Source organism: Salvelinus sp. IW2-2015, linkage group LG31 (assembly GCF_002910315.2).
Source record: "Salvelinus sp. IW2-2015 linkage group LG31, ASM291031v2, whole genome shotgun sequence".
Lineage (NCBI taxonomy): Eukaryota > Metazoa > Chordata > Actinopteri > Salmoniformes > Salmonidae > Salvelinus > Salvelinus sp. IW2-2015.
Genome location: NC_036870.1, coordinates 12,161,525 through 12,185,415, shown reverse-complemented (window position 1 = coordinate 12,185,415; position 23,891 = coordinate 12,161,525). Strand labels below are relative to the sequence as shown.

Here is a 23,891-nt window from a genome sequence, read left to right as displayed (position 1 = left end):
ATTGAGTGTATGTAAACTTCCTGACCCATTGGGAATGTGAAGAAATAAAAAGCTGAAATAAATCACTCAACAATTATTCTGACATTTCACATTCTTAAAATAAAGTGATGATCCTAACTGACCTAAGACAGGGGAATTTTACTAGGATTAAATGTCAGGATTGAAAAAAACTGATTAGAAATTTATTGGCTAAGTTATGTAAACTTCCACTTCAACTGTAAATATTATACATATGTGTGTGTATGTATTATATATATTCGCCACTTGCCATACATACAATGGATGCACTCATTATTTATTTAACATTTGTTTAACTAGGCAAGTCAGTTAAGAACAAATTCTTATTTACAATGACGGCCTACCCCGGCCAAACCCTAACGATGCTGGGCCAATTGTGCGCAGGCCTATGGGACTCCCAATCACAATATAGCCTGGAATCGAACCAGGGTCTGTAGTGACACACACGAGGGAATGTATAAATAATTTGATAAATTAATTAAAACCATACAGGAAGGAAATCCAAAAAGAAGTAGAACATTTTAATGTTTTCCATAACATTTAAAACCACAGCATACTAATAACAATGTATAAATAACTCTTTAGGATGTATGTTAAAGACAGAGTCCAACATGTAGCTGTATCACCCCCTGGCTGTGGAGTTGTATTAACAGGGGTTACGGTGTACAGGCAGGGCCAGCCCTAAGCAAGATTTGGTTGCAAGTTTTCTGCAGTTCTACACATTTTGCAATGGGGCGGAGAGAAAATATTGCAGTTTTAAAGCAAGTTTTTTGTAGTTCTACACATTTTGTCATGGGGCGGAGATAAAACTTTGGAATTTTAAAACACATTTCATGCAATTCTACAAAATTTGCCATGGGGCAGAGCTAAGTTCTTGCCGTTTTAAAGCTAATGTCCTGGAATTTTACCCATTTTGCCATAGGGCAGAGATTTTTTTTTTGCAGTTTTAAAACACATTTCCTGCAATACTATTTTTTGCAATGACTTATGCCATGTTAATGATATCGGAGTGACAAACAAGGTCAATGGGGGCCCTTTGGAGGTCAGGGCCCTAGGGCACGTGCCCGATCGGTATTAGGCCATGATGACTACCAGTTTAGATAACTGGCTGGACTAAGGRCTCTATTGAATCTGTATGGCTAATTTCCTATTGAGACGACATCTGCAGTGTTTACCGTGAATGCAATCTCCGCTAATGCAGGAACATTGCATTTAAATTTCAATCACGCTGTAATGCTGAATTTCTGGGATATGGATTGAATAGAGCCCTAACAAAAAAAATTACTATTCTAACTCAACTATACATTAAGACCCCAACTGAGTTATTATTTCTGTTTCGGGGGCCCCCTGGCGGCCGCTTATGTCGCTTATGCCTGTGTACAGGGTCCAACATGTAGCTGTAGTGCCCCCTGGCTTTGGAGTTATAGTGGTGTAGGGGTTACAGGTCATTGCTGTTAATGAGAATGTATTCTCAGTCAACTCACCATTAAAATAAGGCTAAATAAAACAAATAATAGAAAAATGTAGGTTATAGTTGAAGGGGTTAGAGTGTAGMGCAGGGGTCGGCAACAGGCGGCCCGTGAGAGATTTTTTGGAGCTTAAAAAAGAGACGTTATCATGTCTCAGTGTAACCAAGGTATGAAATGATTGTTATTTTCAAATACAACCTATTTTTGGGCTTAGTTGTGGTCAATTTGCACTGTGTAAATTATTATAATTATGTTCTGGCCCCCTGACCATCTGCTTGTTAGGGTGTACAGGGTCCAACATGTAGCTGTAGCGCCCCCTGGCTGTGGAGTTGTAGTAACAMCAGGAACTCTTCAGGCATGGCATGCATGAAGTGACTTGGACCAACGTTGTCATAGTAGTGATGGGGCAAAGTATTTTGGGATAGATCCAGAGGGAAGGGCCAGAAGCCYTACAGATGAACCTGACAAAGAGAGATCTAGACTTAGAAACATATACAAACACATACGCACGCACACACACACTTAATCTCTTATGGTAGTAAATCGCATCCTCTACTGCTTGTGTCTTCGCTGATGACTGTATAATCCGATGCGGGATGCATGCTGTCGTTGAGGCRGGTGCAGCCATGGTCATATGTCTTCTCTGTCACTTCGCCAGGCGACATTCAGTCRTTTTTTCCTGAGCCAACTYCACTCCTTGATGGCAGAGGCCGCACCAGGTGGAACGTTCCGCAGCAACAGTCCAGAGGGAGGCAAGGTTTATCCCACACTTCTTTAGTGAAGTCTTCAATTGGTCCTTTAGACGCTTTTTCTGACCACCTGCAGAATGACAGCCCAGTTGTAGCTGTCTGTACAGCTGCTGTGAGGGTGGCTTGTAGAGCTTCTGGGGTGTGTCACAAAAGCACAATCATCCACGTACTGAAGCTCAAGTACTCGTTCAGATTCCAGCTTGTGGCAGCTCCTACTGGGAGACCCAGTGCGGCTTTAGAAAGAACAGAAGCCCGGTGGACATTATCTTCCGTGCACGCCAACTTCAGGAAAAGTGCAGTGAACAGAAACACCTACTCATGGGCTTTGTGGACCTTCTCAAAGCCTTCGACACAGTAAGTAACTCCTTTGGAAGGCCCTCATGCAGGCAAGGCTGCCTATGTCAACATCCTGTGTCAGTTCCATGAGAGGATGATGGCCAGGATAACAGTTGGCGGTCAGGAGTCTGAACCCTTTGGGYTAGGCACTAGTGTGAGGCAAGGGTGTYTGCTTGTGCCGGTCCTATTCAATGTTTTCCTCCTTTTCCTCCTGCACAAGGACATGGAAACTTCAGATTGGATGGGAACCTCTACTGAGGCAACACACACACATACCTGTTCACAGATCTCCAGAGCAGTGCTGGCCAGCATCATACCAGTAGACAGCCGTGGGGCTCGTTGCCCGCGGCGACGCCAGAACTTGTCCAGTTTAAGCAGGTAGTCTGGGTGAAAGAACACCACTTTCTGTTGGGTGCGGGCCTTARGGAGGGCGTGGTACACCTYGGACAGAATAAAGACTGATTAATGACATCATTACCATCTACCCTCCTTTCCCAGGATCCAAATGTTAGTTAAATTTTGTTGTTCTTAAAAATGCTAGTTATTGATGAAAAAAAATAGGTAGCAGGGCTCTACCTAGTCTCATCTCATGGTAGCAGCTCACCTTGAAGCAGGGGGAGGTCCCAAAACCAAAAGAGAAGGCGTGGAGAAGCAGATGGGCGTGGCCATAGACTGACATGACTTCCACCAGGGGTCCAGGGTTCCGCTGGAGGTCAGAGTATCTGAGGACAAGCGAGGGGAGGCGTTAGGAGATTCTCAAAAYGGGTCAAATTATTGGCACCCCTGTGAGGATTATCCCTTGTGAGGATAACAACACTGAGCCTTAGAGAGGGTGCTAATTAATTGACCACAAAGGTTGATTTTGTGGTCAATTACAGCTGCACTGGGTAACTATGTGTGTACAGATGTTTTGTAGGGACAGCTCTAACAAGAATGCAGATTTTTTTCTAGATTTGAACACAATTTCCAAGAAACGCKCGCTCTCATGGGTAGTCGGCTGGGAATMACGTAYTATCAACATCCTGAACAGTCTWGGCTGTGYCAAATTTGAAACTGATAGTGGATGCAATAACAGCTCACAGACAAGATTGAAAAGAAGATAAATCTATTCCATTTTCCAATGTCTTCAGAACAGGTAAAACATGTATACACTGGGTATAATTCTTTGATTTTACATTGAAATAAAAGTATTCATGCCGTTTACCAGAAAGGTAGCAATGTTAGTTATTGTCTTGTAATAACGTTGTAACGACCATTAATTTCTCTGCCTGGTACAAGATTAGATTGCTATCCAAGCTAGCTAACTTGGTAGCTACATTAACTATCCCACTCTGATGTCCTCACTACAGAAGGCAGCACAGTAAATCAACTCCTAAAGAAAGCCTTTAACGACACGGTGAACTGTTCTATCATCTACAGTCCAGCAGTACTACCAAAGACATCTCCAAGTTCACAGAATGCTATATACCCAATCCAAAGACTCATGCACCTTACAACATACAATTGCTGCCATTTCACAACTGCACTACTCTATTTATTACCAAGTACAGTGCCTTGGGGAAGTATCCAGGCCCCGTGATTTTTCCCACATTTTGTTAGGTTACAGCCTTATTCTAAAATTGATTAAATAAATAAATAAATAAATAATCTCAGCAATCTACACACAATACTGCACAATGACAAAGCGAAAACAGGTTTAGACATTTTTTGCTAATTTATTAAAGATTAAAAAAACAGCAATAGCTTATTTACATAAGTATTCAGACCCTTTGCTATGAGACTCGAAATTGAGCTCAGGTGCATCCTGTTTCCATTGATCATCCTTGAGATGTTTCTACAACTTGATTGGACATGATTTGGAAAAGCACACACCTGTCTATATAAAAAGGTTGACAGTGCATGTCAGAGCAAAAACCAAGCAATGAGGTCGAAGGAATTGTCCTTAGACCACCGAGACAGGATTGTGTCGAGGCACAGATCTGTGGAAGGGTTCACAAAACATTTCTGCAGCAGTGGCCTCCATCATTCTTAAATGGAAGTTTTGAACCACCAAGACTCTTCCTAGAGCTGGCCGTCCYGCCAAACTGAGAAATCAGGGGAGAAGGGCCTTGATCGGGGAGGTGACTAGGAACGCAATGGTCACTCTGACAGAGCTCTAGAGTTCCTCTGTGGAGATGGGAGAACCTTCCAGAAGGACAACCATCTCTGCAGCACTCCACCAATCAGGCTTTTATGGTAGAGTGGCCAGACAGAAGCCACTTCTCAGTAAAATGGACATGACAGCCTGCTTGGAGTTTTCCAAAAGGCACCTAAAGACTCTCAGACCATGAGAAACAAGATTCTCTGGTCTGATGAAACCAAAATTGAACTCTTTGGCCTAAATGCCAAGTGTCACGTCTGGAGGAAACCTGGCACCATCCCTACGGTGAAGCATGGTGGTGGCAGCATCAGCTGTGGGGATGTTTTTCAGCTGCAGGGACTGGGAGACTAGTCAGGATCGAGGGAAAGATGAACGGAGCAAAGTACAGAGATCCTTGATGACAATCTGCTCCAGAGTGCTCAAAACCTCAGACTCAGGCGAAGGTTCACCTTCCAAACTATAAAAATAAAGAGAGTCGCACACTCCATATATATAAACTCCCAGTCATTTATTGGGTAAATCACCAACGTTCCGGCATCACTGTGCCTTCTTCAGAGGGAAGGTTCACTTTCCAACAGGACAACGACCCTAAGCARGCAGCCAAGACAACGCAGAAGTGGCTTCGGGACAAGTCTCGGAATGTCCTTAAGTGGCCCAGCCAGAGCCCGGACTTGAACCCGATCGAACATCTCTGGAGAGACCTGAAATTAGCTGTACAGCGACGCCCCCTATCCAACCTGACAGAGCTTGAGAGGATCTGCAGAAAATAAAAATGGGGMAAACTCCCCAAATACAGGTGTGCCAAGCTTGTAGCATCATAAACAAGAAGACTCAAGGCTGTAATTGCTCCCTAAGGTGCTTCAACAAAGTACTGAGTAAAGGGTCTGAATACTTATGCAAATGTGATTATTATTATTTTTGCACATTTGAAAAAAAATATATATATATTTTTTTGCTTTGTCATTGATAAAAAAATATATTTAATAAACAAAGCAAAAAGCTATCCATTGTAGAATAAGGCAATAACGTAACAAAATGCGGAAAAATAAAGGGGTCTGAATGCTTTCCGAATGCACTATATATAGTGTGGCTGAGGTTCTTGATGATCTTCTCAGCCTTCCTGTGACACTGGGTGCTGTAGGTGTCCTGGAGGGCAGGCAGTGTGCCCCGGTGATGTGTTGGGCATACCTCACCACCCTCTGGAGAGCCCTGCGGTTGCGGACGGTACAGTTGCCGTACTAGGTGGTGATACTGGATGTTCTCAATGATGCATCTGTAAAAYTTTGTGAGGGTCTTAGGGGTCAAGCCAAATTTCTTCAGCCTCCTGAAGAAGCGCTGTTGCACCTGCTTCACCACACTGTCTGTGTGGTGGACCATTTCAGATTGTCAGTGATGTGTACYCTGAGGAACTTGAAGCTTTTCAACTTCTACTACTATTGCAAACAAGATGCATGTTTTGGAATATTTTTTATTCTGTACAGAATTATTTATTTTCACTCTGTAATTTAGGTTAGTATTGTGAAGTAACTACAATGTCTCCATCCTCACTTTTATCCCATCACAGCCATTAAACTCTGTAACTGTTTTAAGTCACCATTGAACTCATGAGCGGTTTCCTTGCTCTCCGGAAACTGAGTTAGGAAGGGGGCCTCCCGAGTGGTGTCGCGGTCTAAGGCACTGCATCGCAGTGCTGAGGTGCCACTACAGCCTCGGGTTCGATCAGAAATCTGGCGGGAAAATCCAAACCGACAGTGAATTAGAATATAGCGGTTTTCAGGCAGTCTGGAGGCGCAATATTATTACTGTTGAATCGTATTGGATGACCACTAGAGACTTAGAGATTTTAAACAGAAACAAAATGTAAAAGGTTACATAGCAGTTTTAATCATTTCTTTGTGGATTTTGATTAGTGCTTGGGGTTATTGTCTTGCTGGAAGATCCACTTGTGGCCAAGTGTCAGCCTCCTGGCAGAGGCAACTAGGTCTTTGGCTAAAATGTCCTGGTACTTGGAAAAGTTCATGATGCTGTTGACCTTAAGGGCCCCAGGGGCCTCCCAAGTGGCGCAGTGGTCTACAGACCTGGGTTCGATCCCAGGCTGTGTCGCAGCTGGCCGTGACCGGGAGACCCATGAGGTGGCGCACAATTGGCCCAGCGTCGTCTGGGTTAGGGGAGGGTTTGGCCGGCCGGGATGTCCTTGTCCCATCACACTCTAGCGACTTTGGTTGCCAGCTGTACGGTGTTTCCTCCAACAGATTGGTGCGTCTGGCTTCCGAGTTAAGCAAGCAGTGTGTCAAGAAGCAGTGCGGCTTGGCAGGAGTCGTGTTTTGGAAGACGCATGGCTCTCGACCTTCGCCRCTCCCGAGTCCGTACGGGAGTTGCAGTGATGGGACAAGACTGTAACTACCAATTGGGGAGAAAAGGAGGTAAAAAGTACACAAGAAAAAAWAAAGGGCCCCAGGACCAGTGGAAGCAAAATATCCCCATAACATCAAAGATCCACTACCATATTTTACTGTAGGTATGAGCTACTTTTCAACACCCACCCATATTTTTATGTCTTCTGACCATATTGCCGCCTGGAGTTTTTATAAAACGGCATTTGCTCTAGGATTGAAACCGGTGCTTCGGTCAGATGACATGAAAATAGAGCTCTTTGTCTGTATCTGATCATGTGTATTGATAGAGTATATACCTTTTATTGATCTGGGAAGGGTTGGCTGTTATGAGGTCCGTCTTCACTCCCACGTCATAACTCTTGTTGATAGGAGCCAGGTTYAACCTGTCAACAAKAACAATAATCACAACATTAGAAACAACTGACAACAACATTCACACAAGATTACATCAACATTCACACCACATTACATCAACAAAACAAATAACAACTGTATACCCCTACCTACATGTACATATTACCTCAACTAACCTGTACCCTCGTACAATGACTCGGTACCCCCTGTATATTGACTGGTTATTGTTATTTTAATGTTACTTTATATATAGTATTTATTGTATACTTTTTTAGCTAATATTTTGTTAAATAAATGTTTTTTAAACTCTACATTGTTGATTAAGGGCTTGTAAGTAAGCATTTCACGGTAAGGTCCTACACCTGTTGCATTCGGCGCATGTGACAAATTCAATTTGATTTCATTTGATTTGAATAAGAGCGCCATATACAAACTAGTGATGGACTAGAGGTGCCAGTTTCGACAGGATAAAACAACATTCACAGAATATCCACACAAGATTATAAACAACAACAGTCTCACATCACATCAAAGTTGAAAACTACACAACAGAACTACATTGCTATAGATTACTACCAATAATGGATTGATTGATTGATAATGTTGTTGCTGATACCTGATGACATAGTCAGCATTGTCTATTTCCGCTCCACAGCTGCTGTTCTGCAGGATTCCTCCACTTCCCACCACGGCACAACGACTCAACGAACCTTTACTCCAGGGTACGGTCTACACACACACACACACACACGTTTTGTTATTCTATCCTCAAGGGGGACATAACATTTATTTCCATGAAATATCCTATTTTCCCTAACCACTAACCGTAACCACTAACCCCTTACCCTAAACACTAACCACTAATCCAAATCCTAACCACTAATCCAAACCCTAACCACTAACCCAAACCCTAAATCCTAACCCCTTACCCTTACCCTAAACCTAACCCCAAACCTTAAAATAGCCTTTGTCCTCATGGGGACGTGGGAAATGTCCCCATGAGGGACAATTTTCCTGGTTTTACTAACCTTGTGGTCCCCACAAGGATAGAAGAGCTAACCCATACAAACACCTGAGGCAGCATGTCCCATAGTGCTTGGTCCACCTTTCTCTTCCTCCACTTCTCTGCATCGTAAMTCAGACTCTGGTTCTGATTGGTGTTCTGTCTGGTCACCATCAGRCTATCAGAAGCGTTACAGCATGACCACAACTCTGTCCTGGGAGGGAAGGACAGTAAGTTTGTTGGAGACGATCGCAAGACGGAGCAAGGTGTGTGTGAAAACTGTATCAGTGGCAGCTGGTGGGAGTTAGCTATAGGGGGACGGGCTCATTGTAATGGCTGGAATGGAATAATTGGAACGGCGTCAAACGTGGTTTCCATGTGTTTGATACAGTTCCATTTATTCCATTCCAGCCATTACAATGAGCCTGTCCTCCTATAGCTCCTCCCACCAGGCTCCACTGGTGTGTGTCTCACCTGTATAGTTCTCTGTGTGTGAGGTTGAGTCTCCAGGGACAGTTCATTAGCCCTCTCACCTCCTGAGAGAACAGGGCAATGTCCACTCTGACACACACACACACACACACACAAACACGCCAGGTCACTCCAATTCCAATGCAATATTCAACGTTCGTCCAGGTCCCTACCACGTCGGGAGATGCCGTCAATACCGGCCACTAGAGGCAGCGGTGAGCACTTACTATCAAGTAGTCTTGTGTCATTGGCTCTGAGAATCGTGGGTTTAATCCCAGTGGTAGGCATTAATTTGTATTTTTTTTTACCCTATCCCAAACCTTAACCCTTACCTTAACTATTCGGAATTAATACCTAAACTTAACCTTCAAGTTGTTTCTGTTTTAACCCTCTCCCAAACCTTAACCCTTAAAACCCTTTCCTGCAGTCWAATGACCAAATCGCCCTCAACGTTTTCATAATTTCATAGTTAAATTACATTTATTCATTTAAAGCCGCAAATCAAGTGTTTCTATGTGACACGGTTTTGCTATATTTCAGTCMTCTMTGATGTATATAAAGTGTAATATTGGGATGTAAACTCAAAATTGAATACATTTCAACTCTATATCTGGGCCCATACCATGTGTGAGYTGTATACTTTGTTTCAAAGTAGATTTGTTTAAGACTACCAAGAAACACTATGTGACACTGATTTAGCCCATCCTAGTAAAAAGGTTACTTAACCAATCGGAATTAATTCCTAAACTTAACCGTCAAATTATGACATTTAGACAAACGTAGAAAACTGATTTCAAACCGTGTCAAACCGTGAGGTCTTGTTACACACACACAATGTAAATTGACATATAGATGGTGAACTTGTTGGATCAGGATGGATTAACTTGTTGATCTGATCAGACTTTCAGACTTTCCAGTAAAGAACATCTTACATAGAATCTCTCACTCAGACCCCAGGAAGATTTAGCAAACACCATGATGTTAGCTAGTGGYGAATAAAAAAAATGTATAATCAAATAATCAAAACTCCACTTACTTTTTCATAGTAGTCATGGTCACCAGTTTCTCTCGCAGTCTTCTGCACTGCAACCTCTTCTGGACAGAGTTCAAGAACCCATCTCTGCAACACACACATGCATGCAAAAACACACATGCACACACACATTTATCAGGTCACTTCTCCGATAAGGCTATCACAGAAAGGCTTTATGACTAGATAAGGTTTTAAACTAGTCTATAAGGTTTAATATGAAAAGACAATTACACAGTACTCCAGWACTCCGGCTCCGGGTAAGAGAGTGGGGTGTACAAGACTCCAATGGACATTCAACCATTTATTTTAACAGCAAAAAACATCCCAGCCCAGAGGGCAAAACACAGATGATAACTTAGAATGTATGGGTACGTTTTTTCATCAAGAACGCATTGGAAGAGTCCTCTGATGGTGGCCAAACAAAATAATGGCTGCAGTCCAAACTCAAAGTGGACAGCCCTAGGCCCTGAACCCTCAGCCCTTGAATGACGTTTTACATCGTCACATCCGAGTATACCTTAAAATGTCCCTTGCCCAAGTGAGGGAGAGTGATAATCGGAGAGGCAACGTCCTTGGTGAAAATCTTGAAGTTGAGCTTAAACCTATTAAATGTACCTAGAAAGCTAACATAGCTAGCTAGCACTCCTGTCAGGTAGCTACCAAGATAGTTTTATAGTTTGGTCATTTATTCCAATACATTTRAGAATTCCCCCKAAAATGTTTATGGATCTAGCTATGTTTTATAGGCCCCTCACTACAAGACTAAGCCAATTTTCCAAAGCTAAAATCAATGTCATCTATCTATAAAAAAAAATAGCAAGCTAGCGTCATAATTTTGTCTGACATGCCGAAAATGCAGCAGCGGCTGCGTTTCAAACACGTAAAAGACACACACTTACCCTCGCCTTATGCCCTTGGGGGAATCCCCGTGGCCATCTTTGCCGTAGGTCCAAACAATTAGCCAAGCAAGGGAAGTTAGCAACCTAAGCCCCTCAGCCCTCGTTTGTGATCAAGTGTGCGAGTGTACAATTCTGTTCACTCCGGGGCCTAAAACAGCCCATAATTCAATTGCCGATGATTARACATCCGCTAAGAAAAGTCTGCCAAAACTTTTAATCATTATGGAGTCAACATACAAGTGTAAGAAAAATGTAAATAAGTTAAATTGTGCTACTAATGCACATGATGGCACAAACACTACGCTATGAGACTTGAACATGAGCTCAGGTGTATCCTGTTTCCATCGATCATCCTTGAGATGTTTCTACAACTTGATTGGATTCCACCTGTGGTAAATTCAATTGATTGAACATGATTTGGAAAGGCACACGCCTGTCTATATAAAGGTCCCACAGTTGACAGTGCATGTCAGAGCAAAAACCAAGCAATGAGGTCGAAGGAATTGTCCTTAGAGCTCCGAGACAGGATTGTTTTGAGGCACAGATCAATTGAAGGGTACCAAAAAATGTCTGCAGCATTGAAGGTCCCCAAGAACACAGTGGCCTCCATCCTTCTTAAATGGAAGAAGTTTGGAACCACCAAGACCCTTCCTAGAGCTGGACACCCTGCCAAACTGAGCAATCAGGGGAGAAGGGCCTTGGTCAGGGAGGTGACCACGAACCCGATGGTCACTCTGACAGCTCTAGAGTTCCTCTGTGGAGATGGGAGAACCTTCCAGAAGGACATCCATCTCTGCAGCACTCCACCAATCAGGCCTTTATGGTAGAGTGGCCAGACGGAAGCCACTCCGCATGAAAAGGCGGAGTGGCTTTTCATGCAAACTTTTCATGCAAAACTCCCGCTTGGAGTTTTCCAAAAGGCAACTAAAGGACTCTCAGACCATGAGAAACAAAATTCTCGGTCTGATGAAACCAAAATTTAACTCTTTGAACTGAATGTCAAGTGTCACATCTGGAGGAAACCTGGAACCATCCCTACTGTGAAGCATGGTGGTGGCAGCATCATGCTGTAGGGATGTTTTTCAGAGGCATGGACTGGGAGACTAGTCATGATCGAGGCAAAGATGAACAGAGCAAAGTACAGAGAAATCCTTGATGAAAACCTGCTCCAGAGTGCTCAGGACCTCAGACTGGGTTCACCTTCCAACAGGACAACAACCCTAAGCACACAGCCAAGACAATGCAGGAGTGGCTTCAGGACAAGTCTCTGAATGTTCTTGAGTGGCCCAGSCAGAGCCTGTACTTGAACCCAATATAACATCTCTGGAGAGACTTAAATAGCTGTGCAGCAACACTCCCCATCCAACCTGACAGAGCTTGAGAGGAATGGGAGAAACTCCCCAAAATACAGGTGTACCAAGCTTCTAGTGTCATACCCAAGAAGACTGGAGGCTGTAATCGCTGCTAAAGGTGCTTCAACAAAGTACTGAGTAAAGGGTTTGAATAGTTATGTAAATGTCATATTTCAGTTTAACAATTTGCAAAAAGCTCTAAAAACATGTTTTTGCATTGTCATTGTGGTGTTTTGTGTGTAGAATGATGATAAAAACACAACCGTGGGTCGAATGAATGACAGATTTCCGGACAAGGGCGGTACATTTAAAAATTCATTAATTCCTTCCTCACCCTGCAAGTGTCAACTCATCATAAGTGTCCACTTAATTTGGGGGCTGAGGGTGTGTCTTTTATGTGTTTGGAATGCAGCGCGTGTCGAGTTTGACACGTGACTACAGTTTGCATTGAATTGTGGGTCATATCGACCCCACAAGRGAACAAAGTTCTTCACTCGCTCCCTCGAACTAAATCGAGGGCCGAGCGGGCAACGTTTATGAATAAAACTGCATCCGGTTMWSASYGYMWRRCCCSKGKYKWWWWAAAAWAAAWAAATAGGTCTACAAAATATATAGTAATATAATTCAAGATTTATGTTTAAAATGTACATAGAAGTGTGGTTAATTTGTATACATTTTACGGTTTCCAAAATCTATTGTTCAAAACAAGCTGTTCAGTTACCCACTGCTCTGCCTTCAGCGGCTCCAGGCGTTTGGCCTGTCGCTCAGTGCTTGGATTGCATAGCCAGCTATTACATTGCTTGCTATAGGGGGTGACTGCAGCAATGAGATTGCAGCATTTCACCATATTTTCACAGCACAAAATAAAATGGACCTTCCTGGGGGTGTTGAAATGAACGCCCAGGTCTTCTGGGTCTGCTTTATCAGGTACTGAACAGATGGCGCTAAAGAGGAAATTGCAATTAACTTGTAAATACATAATCATTACAGTCATTAGTATCCTGGGACCTGAACATCCACTAACAGTCAAAAGTACAGAGGGATACAATTGTTAGGACATTTTCACGGATCTGGTAGGACAAAAACACCACGGCGAGCTCATCGTGCTTGTGACATTATGCTAGGTAGCTATCCCCAGTTAGATCATTTGTGTTCACTTGTCGCTTGTTTGCATTTTCCCTGTGTTTGTGTCACGATGGGACCTGGCTGCGCGCTGCTCATTCTAAAAATATTAKTTTTGGTAGGCTAATCAAAAACAGTGACAGCATGTGCAGCGGTTGTGYTTCTGTTTTTACATGCAAAAGTGAAATTGGTGTATTTTTACAGTTGTTCAAATGCACAGATCCCTTTACCGGTTGTTTCTTTGGGAAGATGTAAAATTTGAAAACTTGGGTTAATAATTCTGTCTTGCTGCTTTGTTGACAATAGAACCAGGTCGACAAGGCGATCATGTCTAGCAATGTACAGGTCCTTGTATGGACAGCAACCATTCACAACATAGGCAACAGACTCCATTACTTTTGAATCATGTCAAATACACAAATGGGTCATGGTTTGCAGGGTACCACACACAAATTGTTTTACAAACTAACTTCCCCTCTGGAATAAATAAAGTACACACACACACAAATGAATTTCCAGGTGAACATAAAGCTCACTGGGCAAAAACTGGTTGAATCAACGTTGTTTGCATGTCATTTCAACAAAAATGCAATGTGATGACACTGAATGAAATGTGGAAAACAGATTTGCAAAAAGTCATCAACATCAGGGATGGGTTTTTTTCACTCAAATTTTAACCTAAATCCAATGGCATGGTGATTTGTTTGGTTGATTTCACGTTAGTTGACAACTCATCCAAATGTAAATCTAGATGTTGAACTGACTTCTCTGCCCAGTGGGAGGAGAGCGGACATTGGTGAAGTCAATCAAATTTCTATCTGGTTTATTACAAGTTGCAACAGGGAGACACCACCAGCACAACATTTTATTTATTATACACAACCTTTATTTAKCRAGGCAAGTCAGTTAAGACCAAATTCATATTTACAATGACGGCCTACCCCAGCCAAACCTGGACGACACTGGGCCAATTGTGCGCCGCCCTATGGGACTCCCAATCACGGTCAGATGTGATGCAGCCAGAAGCAGAAAAAAATTCTAACTGGCCTCTTCGAGACAGGCCCTRCATATCCTAATTAGACAGCACCAAATAATCTGTAAACACCGGCCCGGGAGGCTTGTGTGAAACCCAAATAAAAAGATAGTGACTTTGTCAGCTGCAACAGAATCACACAGTGTTCACAGAATGTTGTTCTCAATACAACGTAATAGTGAATAATCATTGTATCCTCGGTCGTTTTACGTCAAGCATTATCAACAGATACGAGAATAATTCATAACATTCAGCTTCAAATCTAGTGACCATGAACACGCACCTTGAGTGTCACAAACAGAACACTGGAAATGTGTACATTTTATCGATGGCAATTTGAATGCACAGAGATACCGTGATGAGATCCTGAAGCCCATTGTCGTGCCATTCATCCGCCGACATCACCTCCTGTTTCAGCATGATAAGGCCTCATGTCGCAAGGATTTGTACACAATTCCTGGACGCTCAAAATGTCCCAGTTCTTCCGTGGCCTGCATACTCACCAGACATATCACCCATTAAGCATGTTTGTAGATGAGTGGGACAGCATTCCACAGGCCACAATCAACAGCCTGATCAAGTCTTTGCGAAGGAAATGTGTTGCGCTGCATGAGGCAAATGATGGTAACCTGGCTTTTTGATCCAAGCCTCTATCTTTTTTGGGGGTATCTGTGACCAACAGATACATATCTGTATTCCCAGTCATGTGAAATCCATTGATTAGGGCCTAATGAATGTTTAAATTGACAGATTTTCTTATATGAACTGCAACTCTGTAAAATCTTTGAAATTGTTGCATGTTGCACTTATATTTTTGTTCAGTATAAATCCCTCTTAATATTTCTCCATTACACACACACACACGCATAGACAGCATTTTGGGATCCTGAATGGCACAGCGGTCTAAGGCAGTGCTAGAGGAGTCACTACAGTCCCGGGTTCGATCCCGGGCTGTATCACAACTGGCCGAGATCGGGAGTCCCATTGGGCGGCGCACAATTGGCCCAGCGTCGTCTGGTTTAGGAGAAGGTTTGGCCGGGGTAGGCCGTCTTTGMAAATAAGAATGTTCTTAAATTAACTGACTTGCCTAGTTAAATAAAGATGACATTTWAAAAAATACAAACGTACCTTTGGTGTTGGTAGTAGTCCATGAGCGTAATGGACAGGAGAGTTCCAGAGCAGACCAGAATGAATAGAATCAGGTAACGCATTGTTACAACAGGTCACAGACTGAATGACAAATGACACTCTCCATCAGGGAGGAATAGAGGGAGGGAGGAGCAGCCTGGGTCTCCTAGACTATACGTAACATAATTCCGAGACACTTAAATTACTATGATATGTTTTGTTTGGTATGGTTACATAAGACAGAAGGTTACTTAAGTCAAATACGAAAGTAGGGTGGTTGGTCGGGCTGGATGGCTTGGCATATAACGTGAACGTTTACCAACCCAATTAGCAACTTTGCAACTAATTAACCAGCTACTTTGCATGTTAACCTACTTTAAAAACTTACGCCTAACCTTAACCCCTAACTCTAACCCCTTGACTAGCTAACGTTAGCCACAACAAATTAAAATCCATAATATATCATARGTTTTGCAAATTTGTAACAATGTGTATACTGACATTTGTACAAATTGCTATTCATAACATCATATGAACTGTAATTCGTAACATATCTTACAAAATGGATGATGGACATTCACAAATTAAGACATACCATACAAAAAGGTAACATATTATACTAATTGGAGTGTACCGGATTTAGATGTACTATTTTACATTTTCCCCTGACTCCAGGTTGGAAGGAGAGGAGGAGTTGGAGGGGAGGGGAGGAGAGGGTGTGTGTGTGTGTGTGTGTGTGTGTGTGGGTGTGTATATAGAGTACCACAGTAGGAGTCATAATACCAACCAAACCTAGCAGTCAAACAGGGAAATGGTTTCAATCGTTTTTCCACCATTCATTTCTCCCATAGGGGATTTTAGGAACACTTCAAATAAGGGCTGTGTTTCGTGTCGGCTTACCCTGGCGTGATGTTTTGATAACCATGTAAATCTCTCTAGTACAAGGTGTCTTTTATCAATATATTAGCTTGTATTTCTGTTTGCAGCCTCCAAACCGTTTGGGCTAGAGTTAAATMGTGGGAACCCGGTTACCGAGATTTATTGCCCAAAAGTATGGGCACCTGCTGCTCAAACATCTCATTCCAAAATCATGGGCATTAATATAGAGTTGGTCCCCCCCTTTGCTGCTATAACAGCCTCCATTCTTCTGGGAAGGCTTTCCATTAGATGTTGGACTTTCTTCCATTCAGCCACAAGAGCTTTAGTGAGGCCAGGCAATGATGTTGGCCGATTAGACCTGGCTCGCAGTCAGCGTTCCAATGCATCCCAAAGGTGTTTGATGGAGTTGAGGTCAGGGCTCTGTGCAGGCCAGTCAAGTTCTTCCACACCGATCTCYACAAACCATTTCTGTATCATGGACCATTGCTTTGTGCACGAGGGCATTGTCATGATGAAACAGGAAAMGGRCTTCCCCAAACACAAAGTTGGAAGCACAGAATCGTCTAGAATGTCAATGTATGTTGTAGCGTTAAGATTTTCCTTCACTGCAACTAAGCATGAAAAACAGCTCCAGACAATTATTCCTCCTCCACCAAACTATACAGTTGGCACTGGGCATTCAGGCAGGTAGCGTTCTCCTGGCATCCGCCAAACCCAGATTCGTCCGTCGAACCACCAGATGGTTAATTGTGATTTATCACTCCGAAGAACACGTTTCCACTGAGTTCAATGGCGGCAAACTTTACACCACTCCAACCGACACTTGGCACTGCGCATGGTGATCTTACGCTTGTGTGCTTGGCCATGGAAACCTATTTCATGAAGTTCCTGAACGAACAGTTATTGTGCTGACGTTGCTGCCAGAAGCAGTTTGGAACTCAGTAATGAGTGTTGCAACCAAGGACAGATGATTTTTTACACGCTATGCGCTTCAGCACCCTGCGATCCCATTCTGTGAGCTTGTGTGGCCTACCAATTTTCGTCTGAGCCGTTGTGCTGTTATTGTGAAGCGGAAAKGTCTAGGAGCAACATGGCTGGTGTGCTCGATTTCTTTTTACACCTGTATGCAACTGGTGTGGCTGAAATAGCTGAATCCACTAATTTGAAGGGGTGGGCCTGCATTTCCTACAGCAATAGGTATAAAGACTGAATGCACGTCTAATCAACCCATCTCCATCTGGCTTTCCAGTCTTTCTCTCCATCAACTCCATTCAAATTGTGTCAAAATAGAATGCTAATATGCTAGCATTTTTCTAAAAGGTGCCAAATAGTCCTATTATACTGAATTATTTCCAACGTATTGAAATATGCTGTTCTAAATTGATATTTAGCTCTATATATTGATGTCCTAGCCAACTCTTTCAGGTAATTAATTCAATGCAGTATTAGCCTTATATTTAGCTAATTAAAGATAGAAGCTTATTATGGATAACCTATCTCTTGCGCAATACGCATGCACCTGTGCTCCGCTAGCCTCTCTTCTTCAAAAATGCTCCTTAGCGTTGAAGTCCCATGTAGAGTCCCATGCAGGAAAATATTTACTAGAATTGCTTGCTGGACATCATTTTTTAGCATTTCTTATACCAATAGACAATTCGAAGAGGYACGCAAGCTCTTGTTAGCTGAATGTTAAATACACCAGCRAATACAACTCACGGGTAGTTTGAAAGAAGAYCGAACTCGCGATGGCGGRAGGCAATAGCAGTTATTTATTCAGACCCACAACCATTCAATCTTCTTGAAGAGAAGTGAAAGCCTTCTACATCAAACTCTAGTTCTATATTATTAAAGGATGTCATTACAATGATGAAGACAGCGGAACTTATTTAATTTAACTGTTGAAAGTGAGTGAGGAATGAAGCAACAAGAGAGTGAAAGAGGTGGAAGGCTAATAACAGAAGAAATATTATGAAAGGTATATGCGTCAGCCTAGTAACTATACAAATTTACCCTATTATATTTCAAAATTAAAATCCAATTRGCTAGCCTATAACATTGTAGGCCACATGGGTTGCACCAGAATCGCATGTTCTCTCCCTGCTTTATCATGGTTTGAACAAAGTGCGTAAATCCAGTCCATATAATACAATACAGTACAGTAATACAGTTCACATTGAAAAAGATTAGCCTACTGGAGCTAGTTTCATTTATTTAACCAAGAGAGCATATAGCTAGCTAAACCTACAGGCTTTCATGTTTTCCTGTCGCGTGTAATGTGCAGTAGCCTATATCATATGTGTATTGGATAACGGGCACAATGACTRGGGATTTTCTGGGCTTGGMCTCATTAAATGTCTAATGTAGGGCTCATATGTATTTAATGTAGGGCTCATCAGGCTAAGGTCGCATCAGGCTTGAATTTTCAATCAAAGCTCTAATCAAATCCAGATATAGGCCTAGTTATATGCTTTATAATGTTTTTGAATGACACTTCCAGTTTTGGCAGGAAATACCGGGTTACTGGGAGAAAAGGGATTTATTCTAGGGATGGAACATTTGTAAAATACCTGGAAAATATTCAACCCTACTGGGCACCCGTATTAGAGGTAGATTTATGAAATGTATAAAAGCATCCCTTGGTCATCAAATCAAATTGTATTTACAGTATCACATGCGTTAAATACAACTGSTGTAGACTTCACAGTGAAATGCTTGCTTACAAACCTTTCTCAACGATGCAGAGTTTAAAAATATTTTGTTTTAAATGTACATGTATATGGCGTATATAAAGTCTATTGAGTGTGCTTAAGGTCAGTGCAAGATAAGAGTTGACGTCATTTCTGTGAGCAGCCATTTTGTGATCATGRTGTCTTGAAGAAATGTTAGGTGTTTGGTCGATTATTCTGAATGGTATGCCCTTCAGAATAATTGACCCCACCCTGAACATTTCTTCAAGACAGCATGATCACAAACTCATTTGACCGTCAGTGAGTTAAAAAAAATGCAACAATATTCAAGGTGCTCATTATGTAAAGKCACTGCAATAATGTCCTTTTGTTTTCAGTTGGCTTGTTTGGAGGCTTTGCTGGTTTGACGTCCAGGCATTTTATTGGCAGCACCCTTCAATGAGGTGACTGTCTTGAAGTAAAGTCATTTGGTACAGTTGAAGTCAGAAGTTTACATACACCTTAGCCAAATACATTTAAACTCAGTTTTTCACAATTCCTGACATTTAATCTTAGTAACAATTCCATGTCTTAGGTCAGTTAGGATCACACTTTATTTTAAGAAAGTAAAATGTCAGAATAATAGTAGAGAGTGATTTATTTCCGCTTTTATTTCTTTCATCACATTCTCAGTGGGTCAGAAGTTTACATAACTCAATTAGTATTTGGTAGCATTGCCTTTAAAATGGTTTAACTTGGGTCAAATGTTTCAGGTAGCCTTCCACAAGCTTCCCACAATAAGTTGGGTGAATTTTTGGCCCATTCCTCCTGACAGAGCTGGTGTACACTGAGTCAGGTTTGTAGGCCTCCTTGCTCGCCCACACGCTTTTTTCAGTTCTGCCCACAAATTTTCTATAGGATTGAGGTCAGGGCTTTGTGATGGCCACTCCAATACCTTGACTTTGTTGTCCTTAAGCCATTTTGCCACAACTTTGAACTATGCTTGGGGTCATTGTCCATTTTGGAAGACCCATTTGCGACCAAGCTTTAACTTCCTGACTGATGTCTTGAGATGTTGTTTCCATATATCCACATATTTTTCTCTCTCATGATGCCATCTATTTTGTGAAGTGCACAAAATTTAGATTTATTGTGTTCTTCGGCTTGCAAGCTTCCCCATTTTCCTCCAAACATAATGATGGTCATTATGGCAAACAGTTCTATTTTTTCATCGACCAGAGGACATTTCTCCATGTGCAGTTGCAAACCGTAGTCTGCCTTTTTTATGGCGGTTTTAGAGCAGTGGCTTCTTCCTTGCTGAGCGGCCTTTCAGGTTATGTCGATATAGGACTCGTTTTACTGTGGATATAGATAGTTGTACCCGTTTCCTCCAGCATCTTCACAAGGTCCTTTGCTGTTGTTCTGGGATTGATTTCACTTTTCGCACCTAATACGTTCATCCCTAGGAGACAGAACATCTCCTTCCTGAGCGGTATGACGACTGCATGGTCCATGGTGTTTATACTTGCGTACTATTATTTGTACAGATGAACGTGGTCTTCAGGCATTTGGAAATTGCTCCTAAGGATGACCAAGACTTTTGGAGGTCTACAATTTTTTTCTGAGGTCTTGGCTGATTTATTTTGATTTTCCCATGATGTCAAGCAAAGAGGCACTGAGTATGAAAGTAGGCCTTGAAATACATCCACAGGTACACCTCCAATTGACTCAAATGATGTCAATTAGCCTATAGAAGCTTCTAAAGCCATGACATCATTTTCTGAAAATTCCAAGCTGTTTAAAGGCAAGTCAATTTAGTGCATGTAAACTTCTGACCCACTGGAATTGTGATACAGTAAATTATAGGTGAAATAATCTGTCTGTAAACAATTGTTGGAAAAATTACTTGTGTCATGCAGAAAGTAGATGTCCTAACCGACTTGCCAAAACTATAGTTTTGTGTAAAGAAATTTGTGGAGTGGTTGAAAAACGAGTTTTAATGACTCAAACCTAAGTGTATGTAAACTTCTGACTTCAACTGTATGTCTAAAATATCCATGTTTTTTTTCTTTACCATCAGAAGTATAATATTGTTTATCACTGTTCTTGATCGTCTTGTGAACTTGGCAAGCTGAATCTCTTAACGCAGTATTTCAGAAAGCTATCTAGTGGAAGTCACAGATCTACACCATATATACAAAAGTATGGACACCCCTTCAAATTAATGGATTGGCTATTTCAGCCACACCCATTGCTGACAGGTGTATAAAATCGAGTACACCACCTGCCAATCTCCATAGACAAACATTGGCAGTAGAATGGCCTTACTGAAGAGCTCAGTGACTTTCACCGTGGCACTGTTATAGGATACAACCTTTCCAACGAGTCAGTTTTGTCAAATTTCTGCKCTTCTGGAGCCGGTCAACTGTAAGTGCTGTTATTGTGGATTAGAAATGTCTTGGAGCAACAACAGCTAAGCCGCAAAGTGGTAGGCCACACAATCTCACAGAAACGGGACTGCCGGGTGCTGAAGCYCGTAAAAATAATCTAACGCTCACTACAGAGTTCCAAACTGCCTCTGGAAGCAACGTCAYSACAATAATTGTTCATGAAATGGGTTTCCATGGCCTAGCAGCCGCACACGAGCKTAAGATCCCCATGTGCAGTGTCCACATACTTTTGGTCCTGTAGTGTAACTCATTTCGGTGTACTCTTGTTAATGTARGTTTGTGTCAAACAAGCAAACCTWKTCCTTTAAGGTTTAATAAACGTTGSTTGTTATTTATATCTACCTCTGTACTGTTTCCCTTTATTGGGCCTAGAACCTGTAACGTTGAGATGTTACAATTGTAATATAAAATTGTCTATTTTTGCTAAGGTGTTGTCTGGTCTGTTGCATTGATCAGAACTGTTAAACAACAGATGGCCTGTCACAAACCTGTGAGTGAATGAATGCATGTATCAATTATATTTTCGTGTCAAATCGCCAATTGGCAACCCATCCCTTACGGGATTAATTGAAACAAACATTACAATAATTCACTGCGTCTTGTTCTGRTTAAGGTGTTCCCCTCTTTAAACAGTAACTGGCGTAGTTGTGAGATTGCAGACGGAAGGGAGGGTGGTGCGCAGGTGCCGCTTCTCCTCCAGATGCTGTTATGTTATCTTAAACCGGTGTACGCCGACCCCAGCTAAGTGACTCATGCAAAAATTTAAAACGCAGTTATGCGTTTTATCTTCAGTACATTGCCACGATTGTCAATGATGTAGCTGCTCTACCGATAATCTCATTGCGTCCTTGCTGGGATGACACAATCAATCTACTGCCGGGGAATGCCAACACCCCAGACAAACACATTGGTTCACCGTTCCACGAGAGCGGACAGTACACACCACACCATTTTCTGAATAATGGCCAAGTCTACTTCTCTCCCTATTCGACTGAATCGCGTATGAGTAACAAGTACAAGTCCGACTCTCCGGGGATGTGCAACTCAACCCTGGGCCGAACACCACTGAGCAAGCGATACTCACCGGAGTTGAAAGCAGTGGATGGCTGCGTCCTCAAATCACCGCGGAAGTGGGTGAGCGCTATGGTCCCATGATTTCTCTCGCATACCCGGCTCCAAGATTACATTTTACACTCCAAACATATCCAAGTCGCTATACGCGATCCCCACGCATGTTTTTAATTAGTTCCCCGCATCCAGTGCAAGCGGAAGGTATAGTTAATTGCACTACCGAATTGTCCCTAATCAAAACGGCCTAAACACAGAAAATGTWACTTTTTTCAATATGTCAATCACTCTCGAGTAATCTGGGACCCGCGAGCTAAACCCAAGGGACTACTAGGGGGGCACTTGAACATTCGCAGTGCCATTCCAAAAAGTGATAAAATTCAACATCTTCTCACAGACTCCACCCGTGACTTCCTCTGCCTTTCAGAGACATGGCTCCATAAAAACTCTCCATATGCTGCTTTGATTGTGCCTGGCTACAATGTTTTCAGGAGAGACAGGATTGAAGGAAGAGGGGGTGTGATGATTAAAGAACATATCCGATGTAAACAAATTGATTGGTCATGTGATAATGAACTAGGATGTATTGGCCTAATCGTTACACTGTCTCCCCAAATGCCCTTTACCCTTATTGGAAGGTATAGACCACCCACCAATTGGAAGGTATAGACCACCCACAAAAAGTGTGTTTTTTGATCAGTTTAATAAATGCTTAGGGATGTGATTTTGGGAAAGGTGTCATTTTAATGGGAGATTTTAACATTAATTATGAAGACAAGTCTTGTAGGAAAACCCTCAAACGGATCACTAATACCTTTGTTCTTACACAGCTAGTTAAAGGGCCGACCAGGATGACTTGTTGTTCTAAAACACAGATTGAGCTGGTGTTCAGTAATAAACCAGAGAGYGTGACTAAATCATTCAATATGGTTACTGGGCTGTCTGATCATAATCTGACACATACAGCCAGAAAGCTTTCCAAGAACAGGTTTAACCTCTACTGTTAGAAAGCCTGATCAGCTCAGAATACCTAAGAGTGAATTAAATGATTTTGGAAACGCAATTAAGGGAATTAACTGGAATGATGTCTTGTCCTACACAGATGTGGAAACTGATGGTCAGGTTTTTCTATTCACAATCCAGACTACAATAAATGCCTTCCTAAAGAAAATCAAATCCAAACCTGGCCAAAAGAGCACTCTTCCATGGCTAAATGGAAAAATCTGAATACTGATGAAAGAATGAGATCATGCTCTAAAAACAGCCCTGAAGTCCAAATTAGAACATGACAGACGTAGGTTTACCATGTTGAGAGATTAGGTGAT

General features: G+C 42.2%; 1 pseudogene; it reads right to left on the bottom strand.

Moving 5' to 3' along the window:
- Positions 1-405: 405 nt before the first annotated feature.
- LOC111956045 (alpha-2,8-sialyltransferase 8F-like) lies at positions 406-23,068 on the bottom strand (annotated as a pseudogene).
- Between the last annotated feature and the right edge of the window lie 823 nt (positions 23,069-23,891).